The sequence below is a fragment of the Benincasa hispida genome, chromosome 7 (genome assembly GCF_009727055.1).
Source record: "Benincasa hispida cultivar B227 chromosome 7, ASM972705v1, whole genome shotgun sequence".
Lineage (NCBI taxonomy): Eukaryota > Viridiplantae > Streptophyta > Magnoliopsida > Cucurbitales > Cucurbitaceae > Benincasa > Benincasa hispida.
In genome coordinates this window covers 6,545,464-6,555,303 of record NC_052355.1, presented here as the reverse complement: position 1 = coordinate 6,555,303, position 9,840 = coordinate 6,545,464, and positions in this window count along the sequence as shown.

The following is a 9,840-nucleotide window of genomic DNA, read 5'->3' as shown; positions in this document are numbered from 1 at the left end:
AATTAAATAATGTCATTAAAATCAAATAATTGAAATCCAAGTCGCAGAGTACCCAACAAAAATCATAAAAAAACAAATCTAGGAAATCTCCTTAAAAGTAAAAAATACAAATACCAAAACTCTGAGTTTCAAATATGAAGACTAGAAATTAAAACACGAAGAGAAAATCTCGAAAACATGAGCATAAGCATATAACTGGTCCCAATAGCCTGATCATGGATTCTGTGTGTAATTCGTTGGCACGTCCTTACCCTTACCTAAAAAAAAATAAAACATGAAAAGGATGAGTATAAAATACTCAATAAGTAACCCCACTACCGGGGTCAGGCTAAGCATCTATGTCCTCTAGATGTCAACCTCTAATGGGACATAAATAATCCTCTGGTTTCATAGAAAGAAAAAATAAACAGTTAAACCTACCATACTGTAGCTTAACTGTACCCACGACCTTTGGTGAATTCCAAAGGAAACACAACCTTTTGTGAATCCCGAAGGAGACACAAACCTCTGGTGAATCCCAAAGAAAACACAACCACAGTGAATCCCGAAGGAGACACAAACCTCTAATAAATCCCGAAGGAGACACAACCTCTGGTAAATCCTGATAGTACCAAAATTGTGTTATTTTCCTCTTCTTAATTATTGGTTGTTACTACATTTAATGTGTTTATTTGATGATTTTGTAGGTATCGAGCATCTTGGAGGTGGAATTGGTCGTTACGAGCTATTTGGGGTTAATTTAGAGCAATTAAGAGCAAATTTGAGAAACCAGGCTTCAAAGGGACGAGAATGGACAAAAATACCCCTATCAGAGCGTCATAACACTCAAGAATAGCCTAAGTCTGACGCTCGTGCAATGCTTGAAGACCGTAGCTTGGAATGCAGGGGATCGTTGCAACGCTACCCACTGCGTCGCAACGCTCTGTATTTTTACGAATGTCAATGTCACAACGTCATGCAATGCTTCAACCCAACGATCTCGGATAGAATGCTCAACGTTGCAAGGCTCGCTACGACATTTGACGGAAGTGGAGCATAGTGCGCACGCAAGTGAGCATTGCAATGTTGTTGTCAATGTTGCGATGCTGCCTCGTTTTCTATAAATACATTCCCTCGGCTCTAGGTCAAGTTGTGCCGAATTTTGGCAGCCAAATTGATGGAGGCTGAGGAAAAACTTCATCCTTCTTTCTTTTCCTTCAATTTTCAGTATCTTTAGTAGTTAATCAAGTTATGCCGGATTGTAGCTTCTCATCCCCCATGGGAAGGTAAGGTTTTGGTTTCTTAGTTTAGGGATTCGGAGGAACTCGATGTAATTTATGAGATTTTAATGATTTATTCGAACTTGTTTATGGGTTTTGATCTGAATTTATATATATGAATTACATGATTTTAATTGTTTATTGACGCCCAATAATTTTGTCATGTGATTTTAACGCTTTTGAGATTACCTTGTGATAGCTGACAAATATTTATAGGATAATCCCAATAGAAGCAATAAGTTAGTTAGGCAAAAAGGACTGCTCCTAGCAACCTAGAGAAAAATTGTATTGATTGTTTAATTAGACGATGGAAATTAAAATTCATCTTAGCATAATCCCTAGATCTTAATGCAATTTATTAATTTGTATGGAGTGGATTTGTTTTCCGTGCATTTTGACCAATTAGATAATTAGGACAATTGGTTGGGATCCCGATCAATTGGGTCAAGCATAAGCAAAGAATTTAAGTCATAAATTGGGTCGATGATCTAAATTACATTAGGTGAATCCATTCCTCCAAGCTAAGATATCTGGATTAATTACGCTTCTAAATATTATTTGTACTATCAGTTAGTATAAGTAGTTAGTTTGGTGATTTATAAATATTATTTGTATAACAAGGGTTTGGGAGCGACACCAAAATTTCTGCTGTCAAATCCCAAAGGACACATAACCTCTGGTGAATCCCGAAGGAAACACAACCTCTGGTGAATCCCAAAAGACACACAACCTCTGGTGAATGCCGAGGGAGACACAACCACTGGTGAATTTCGAAGGAAATACAACTACTAGTGAATTCCAAAGGAAACACAACCTCTAGTGAATACCGAAGAAGACACAACCTTTGGTCAATCCCGATGGAAACACCACCTCTAGTGAATCTTGAATGAAACACAACCTCTGGTGAACCTCGGAAGAGGTCACCACCTCTAGTGTGTAACTAACTAGCGGTAAGTGCAACTATCACTAACATAAACATAACATGCGTCATAAACACAGTCCCACAACATGAAAATACAATCATGATGTTCATAGTTCATCCTGTCAATCATATAAATAACTGTAACATCATCCATGCTAGCATTCATAACATTTTAAATACATAATCAGAATAACTCATTTAATCTCATGCAATTCAAGACAGTCAACCTCAAAATCCTCAAATGAAAGCTGAAATTTCATCGCCTGGCACACCGGCAGTTTCACTTGTAAAATTAATAACTCAATGCTAATTTGAAACACCCAAACCTTACTAAATATTTCAAAATAAACTTACCTAAGGTGTGGTCCGATTCAAATTCACCTCCAAACGTTGAACTTAAGCCAAAAAAATTATTCAAGCAACCAATACCCTTCTAGTCTCCACAATCTTTGAATTAAACTCTAGTACATAAACTAAAATTAATTTTAACCTTTAGGTTCACACTCCTAAGCGTTCAATCACGCCAAAATCAGCGACAAAACTTAAAAACTTTATTTCTATAAATTACACTCGAATCAAACAAGTAACAAAGCCCCAAATCATACCAAAATTCTTGCCGAAATCACCTTAACTTTGCTTGACAACATGCTAACAATCTCTTAAACTCCTTCAAACATTCAAATCCAACCTCCAAAATCATGATTGAAATGATAATTAAACACATTATTTATTGGGTATTCAAGATCCAAAATAAAACCCATGAAAATCATTTAGATCTTACCCCAAAACTCAAGATTCAGTGAAACCCAAAAGAACGGCAGCGACGACTGGTGGCAAGGCTTGAACTGACAAAGGCGAAGCCAGAAAAATCGCGACCAGAACGAGCCGATCTGAAACTCGGTTGCAGTGCGATCAGACCTCAACAGCGATGCGACTAGGTCTCAACGAAGAGAGAGATGTGGATAATAGCAGAGGGGTTGGGTCACGGCAACGACAGACGATGGTTGGTCGGGTGATGCGAATGGCAGCTAGCCCACAAAACCGAGAAGAGAGAGTGATCCGCAGAGAGAATGCACGGATGGCGTCGAATGAGCTTTGGTGGCATCAGAGAACTTCGACTCAGATCTGGCGGTCCACGAGCGGCTGGACGAAACAGGATTAGCAAGTCTCGGACGGCTTGCGTGGTGGCGAGGGTTCCTTTTCAACGTCAGCGAGTGTTGGGTTTTATGTCCTAAATCTCGTAGTTTGTAAAAAGATAAACCTTTTCTATAGTCAATAAACTTATTATTCATTTTATAAATTGTATACTTAAAAGTACTTGAACTTTATGTGGAGACATTAAAGTGAATCAGGTTCGAGTAAATAGTCAAAATGATCTATAGTATATGAATAAGGTTGGGTGTCTTATTCTAGTAACACTATGGGATGCGGTCTACTCTGTAGTTGTTATAAAGAGTTGTAAAGTGCTAAAAACGAAGTGATCCTAATTCGTACATGTTATAACATGAGGTGTGGGGGCATCCTATGCAATGAGTTTGCATAAGATCGGACCAAGAAATAAGTCACTCTTACTTTATAACATTGTTTACTTGTTTACTGTATAAGACTAACGTTGTTTATTCGTGATTGTCCTTAGATTTTCATAGGTGAAGGTTAGCTCAACAGCGCCGACTCAATAAGCCTCATATTTCAGGGGTAAGACCCTAATAGATAGTTGGGACATAGGGTGCAAGACGGAATTCACGCCTACCAATTTAGGGATAGGAGAAAGGTTGTTCTCTCAAGTACTAAATTCAAGTCTTAAACAAAGATCCCCACTCTCTCACTGAGTTGAGAGAGTTTGATTTAGTGATTGGATCATAAACCAGTTGTTCATTAGAGGATCAGTAGGAACTTAAGGAACAAAACGTAATCTCGGGGGTAAAACAGACGTTTGACCCAGTCGTTATTACAAACAACCTGTGAAGGTTAAATCATGTAGAAATAATATATCTACAATGAGGCGAGTGCAACTATGGGCTTTAGTGGAGTGACCCATTAGTTAACGAATGAGGATTAATTTGGTGTATTGAGTTTAGCCAATTAATCTTGGATCGTTAGAGCCCTTGATTTGTAGGTCTGTGAGGTCCCCTTACTAGCTCGTAAATGGATTAGCTTTAGAGTAGCGTGATAAGTTAATTTGAAACGTTCAAATTAAAATTAAAGGAATTAGTAATTATATGAGATATAATTATACGTTTAATTTTAAGAATTAAACGAAATAGGAGAATTAATATTTAAATATGATTTAAATATATGAAGTGGATTTGTGTAAAATTAATTTAATATTTGATATTAAATTAATTAGAATTATTTAAATTGTTTAAATAATTATTTATTAATTTTATTAGAAAATTAATTTATGAAATTAATTTTACAAAATTAATAATATTTTCAATTTTTAAAATCAAATTGATTTTTGAAATCTTTTGGTAAAAATTGAAAAGTTAGAAAATCAACACAAAATGAAAAAATGGTTTTTTCCATTAAGCCTTCAACTTGCTCACACAAAACCCATTTCATTTTGGCTTCAATAACTCCAAGCATGAGTTGTATCTCATGCAGCCATCTTCTTTGCATGAAGGTTCTGTAATATATTAAGAAGATTGGAGTGAAATTGCGGCATGCAAATATAACATTTTTGCTGAAAATTCGTGTTGAAGAAGTTGTTCTTCAAGTGAGTTGAAGCAGTGAACTCTTCTCCAAATTCCTTTCGTTCAAGCTTATTTTGAGTCCCACAACTCAATCTAAAACTCCAAGAGTATAGAGGGGAAGATCTTGAGGTGGTCTACAGCAAGATTTGGAGAAGTTTGCAGTTGAGAATCAAGAGTTAAAGAAGTTCTACAAAGGTATGGCTTGAAACCTTCTTGTTCTAGTATGAGCACGCTTTAGTTACTGCCAAAATAAATGAATTAGAGTGTTTATTGATTCTTGTTGCTTCCACTGTTGCTGATACATTCCAACAACGAGGGTTCAGGGAGGGTGGTTGAGGCTCTCGCGTGCACTTAGGGGAGAAGGAAATTTTAATTTTCTTTTCCTTTTCCCTCTATTTATATATATATATAAATTTATATAATAATTAAAACCTCTTTCGTTTTCCCTTTTAAATTCCAAATTCCAAATTCTTTTATTAAATCCAAAATTGCTCCTCAAATTCCATCCAAATAAATTCAAAATCAATATTTCAAATCCTTTCTAAAATCCTTCTCTCAGTTAATTTAAATTTTCCATCATACCAAAAAATCAAATTATCTTACTAAAACAATTCAATTTAAAAAAAAGCCAAATTAAATCCCAATTAACTCAAAATAAATAAATCAAAATTAATTTAGCCAAAATGTAAATCCTGAATTCGAATTCGTCCATACAAATCCAACATCAATAATAAATATTTACATGAAAACTCTCAGGGTGTTACATCAATAATGCTAGGAATTCATGCCAAAAATGATACTTGCACTGAAGTGCACAAAAAAACCCTGATGACTGCATATCATGAGTTAATGCGCTTAAAGTGTATATTTTGAAGTTATCATAGGAGTTGATTACATACACTGATCCCGATGAAGAAATGTTGATCGCATGCCTCAGGATCTCCGATCCTATTCCAATGGATCTCCTACTGCAACTTTATAGCGATGACCATGATAGCAGTACTGACATCCTCACCTACCTTGTCAAGGATGGTGACTATCCATTGTCGGATCCCGAGGTCACCAAATGGTGACTCTATAAATAGAGCCTTGAAATCAATGGCAAAAGATCCGGGAACTCTACCTTAGGCAGAAGCCTGTGATCACAGACGAGAGCACATTCAAGAGTTTCTTTAAGAGTTCTTCATATCCATAGATCACCTCCGATCAACGATGGGGACTACGTTGGAGAAAGAGTCTGAGAGGGCCTTCTCCACTTCACGCTACCATTTCATCACCAGTAGCCTTGATACACATCTGTAGGAAGCAAGAGGTTGTTGAAAACTAGTCGTCCATCTTTCTACCTTATCTCTGCTGTTGTATTAAATTTTGGCTTAAGACAATAATACATCTTGTAATCAATACATCTACTTATATATCACCATGTCTACCTTCATTATCTTCTTCATCTTGACCATCACTTTCTCATTTACCATGTGTTGCTAATCTTCATGGGGTTAGGGGAAGGTTAATGCTTTGAACTAAGTGGAACCTTTAAAGGTCAATTATGTTTGCTTAGTGTATAATTATTTGAATTCTTGCTTTCAATCACTCATTGAGTCAAGCAACTATGACCAACTACCCGAGAAGGTAAGTAGTTATGGAACTCACTAAGCAACGTGAAAAGTGTTAGAGATAGAAATAACCTTATGCTCAATGATCTCATTCATGCATCATAGAGATATGACAAATGTGGCTAGCCACCGAGAGATGTGCCACAAATGGATGATTCGAGCCAAGATTCTGCTTAAAGCTAAACTTAGAGATGCGGCATTGATTTCCCTTAAACCCTACTTTTCCCATGCATTTCTATTATGCATTAAAGGTTTTGTTTCCCTAAAGACTCTTAAAATTATTCTTCAAATGCTCACTACCTGTTTAGTTAGTTTAGTCGCATTAGTTAATTCATCGCATAGTAGTAAGTTGCACACTTCTTACTTTCTTTATTTTAGTCATTTAGATTCCACCTCAAACACATTCCTTTACAACCAACTTTAGCTACAAGTCCCTGAGTTCAACCTTGGATCATTCTAAGAAACTTGTGATCTTGTTATACTTAGCAAGAGAACAAGAAAATCTGTAATATAACCTACAGTTTGATATTCTCTCATTTAATCTATAGTATTTAATATGAATCAAATTCATTTTAAATTACCTATAGTTTTTATATGAATCAAATTCATATAATTAAATATTTGAATTATATTCAAATATTTATTTCCTCTCAAATAAAACTTTATATTATAATTTATCAAATACATTATATTAATTATAACACATATAATTAATTCATATATAATTAATTTTCTCAATTAATTTGAACATTTAAAATTAATCAAATATTAATTTGATTCACATTTATCTCAGTTGGGCTACCAAGGGGACCTTATGGATCTATAGATTCAAGGTCCAATGGTATCTGATTAATTAAGTAAGTTCTTTAATTAAATCAACCAACTTTCATTAACTATCGGTCACACCACTAAAGACCAATAGTTGCACTCTTCGCACTATAAATATATTTCTATCTGTTGGATATAACCAATCAATAGTGCGTTGACCCTTCATAAATTGCTCGTAAGTACAGTTGGGAAAAAATTATCGTTTGCCCCTATAATTACATCTAACTCCTTAAGTACCACCGATCCCTCTAATGAACAATAATTCATAGTTCAACTATGACCAAACCTCTTTCCAGGCTAGGAGAGAGTATGGCGCCGCATTGTTTAAGCCTTGGAATCAACACTTAAGGGAGTAATTTCTTGGGTTACGCTAACTATTGAGAAGGAGTGAATTCCTTCTTGTGAACGTGAATTCCCAACTGCCCTGTCACACCCCCTTCTGAGTTTACCTCTTAAACCCAAAACGAGGCGTGTGGACAACATATACCACTCTTTCATGACATCTATGTCCACTCTACTAGTTTGTTTTTAACAAATAAACTCGCAGCGAAAATTTAAGAAAAACAACTTGAAATGTAACTTAGGAAACTAGTTTATACACTCTGAAATAAACTTTTACAAGAGTAGTTCCATCCCAACTACAAACTTAATCTAGCAATATTCTAACTCGTGGCAAACCTCAACTTCTCACAACAACCTGGACTCTTCTACTACTTGCAAGAAAGATATAAGAGAAAAATATGAGCCTTTAAGCCCAGTGAGTGGTAACAGTTTTACAAGTCTCTTTCAACTCATAAACATATAACAAATCACGATAAGAGGTTACTATGCAAACCTTCATCTTGAATGAATCTGTTCTCAACCCTACCTACACACACGATAGATAGTCAAAACCATTACTCATTTATAACTGCTCATTTCCCTATGTGCACATAGATCCCCCTCTTATGAGCTCAAAAGCTAGGCCCGTCGAATCCTATTTAAGTTACTGACTATTCATTCATAACAATAGCATGTAACTTAAAATATGATAAAAGACTTAAATGAGAAACCACTCACCATGATTTGTTAGGACTGTTCTCTCTTCCGAAGTTCACCTTATTTCCTCTGGCCTTTTTTCGAATCCTATTTCAAATTCATTTTGAAGCTCATATTTCTCATTATTCCATACCTTATTTCGAGACACTTCCTTCTACAAATATGTTTAGAAATTTCTTAACTTACTTACCTTAAATTTTGGCCTTAAAGCTCCAACTCGAGACTTCTGAGTCTCAAGTTTCTTCCACTTGGCCCGACTGCCCCTTTTTCTATGAACACCTCTCGATTTCCTTCAATTTTGACAGTACTTCACTTAGAATTTCCTATAACAGCCCTCGTATAGAAACTACATTCAATTTAAGAGATTTTGGCTCAAGAGTCACCTAATTTGCATGAGTAGTTTGAGAAAACTCCTCGTTTGAACTTGGCGTTATTGTCTGCCCGCACAGCCTAAACAACACTTGTGCCTTTTGCCTTGATCAACGCAAGGATTTCCACTATCAACACAACCTCCTTCCTGATTAGCGCAAGGCTTCTTCTGACTTTCTCTCAAACTCTCTTTCTAAAGTCTCTTGAAGTGAATGTGTGTTGTGAGCTGAAGTGAAGACCTTGGGAGCTATTTATAGTCGTTTCAACTCTTCCCAGCTTTGACACCTCCTGCTGATTTGCATGCCCAAGTGCCTTCTACTTATGCTGCCAATGCAAATCCTTGCCACATCCAGCCAGAAGTGTCTATACCACCTTCATCCAATGCAAATCCTTCAGCTTGCATGTCTTCTCATGCACCCACCTCAATTTATATGAACTCTAAGATATCCCTTTGCTAGCCACAAGTTCGGATACATTTATAAGCTCCATCTTGCTCTCCAAGCTTTCCTTATCATTGCATATCTCCTTCATGGCCACATGTTTGATTGAATGTATAGCTTCGTTATCGCATTTCCTACCATGTTCACACTAACCTCAATACCATCGCATACCCTTGGCCGCATATCCTTTCGCACAGCTTACCTTTGTTGCATGCGTCCATCAAGATCACTACATGTCCTTTATCGTATGCCACTCATACTAACCTTGTCCTATGCGCCTATGATGCCCTTCCTAACCTCGAATGACCTTAGCGCATAATCAGTCTTAACGCGTAGCACATCATCACCACATGGCCAAGCTTTATTAATGCATGACTAGGCCCTTCAGTGTATAGCTAATCTCGGCCATAACACTCAGCCAACAACTCTATGTGCCCAACATGTTTCTTATGCTCTACCTAGTCATATGCGTTCAACTAGATTCTCAAGGCCAACACTTACTCCAAATGACTGCATTCTCCTTCCCATGCCTAGCCTTTTGATTGGCGCATATCTCATAGACCATCGCATAGCACCTTCATCGCTTGGTTCTTCAAGCCTTGCCATCGCATAAGCATCACACAACCTTGTCACGCTCATCACATAGCTTCAGCGCATATCACTTTGCTTCATCATGCA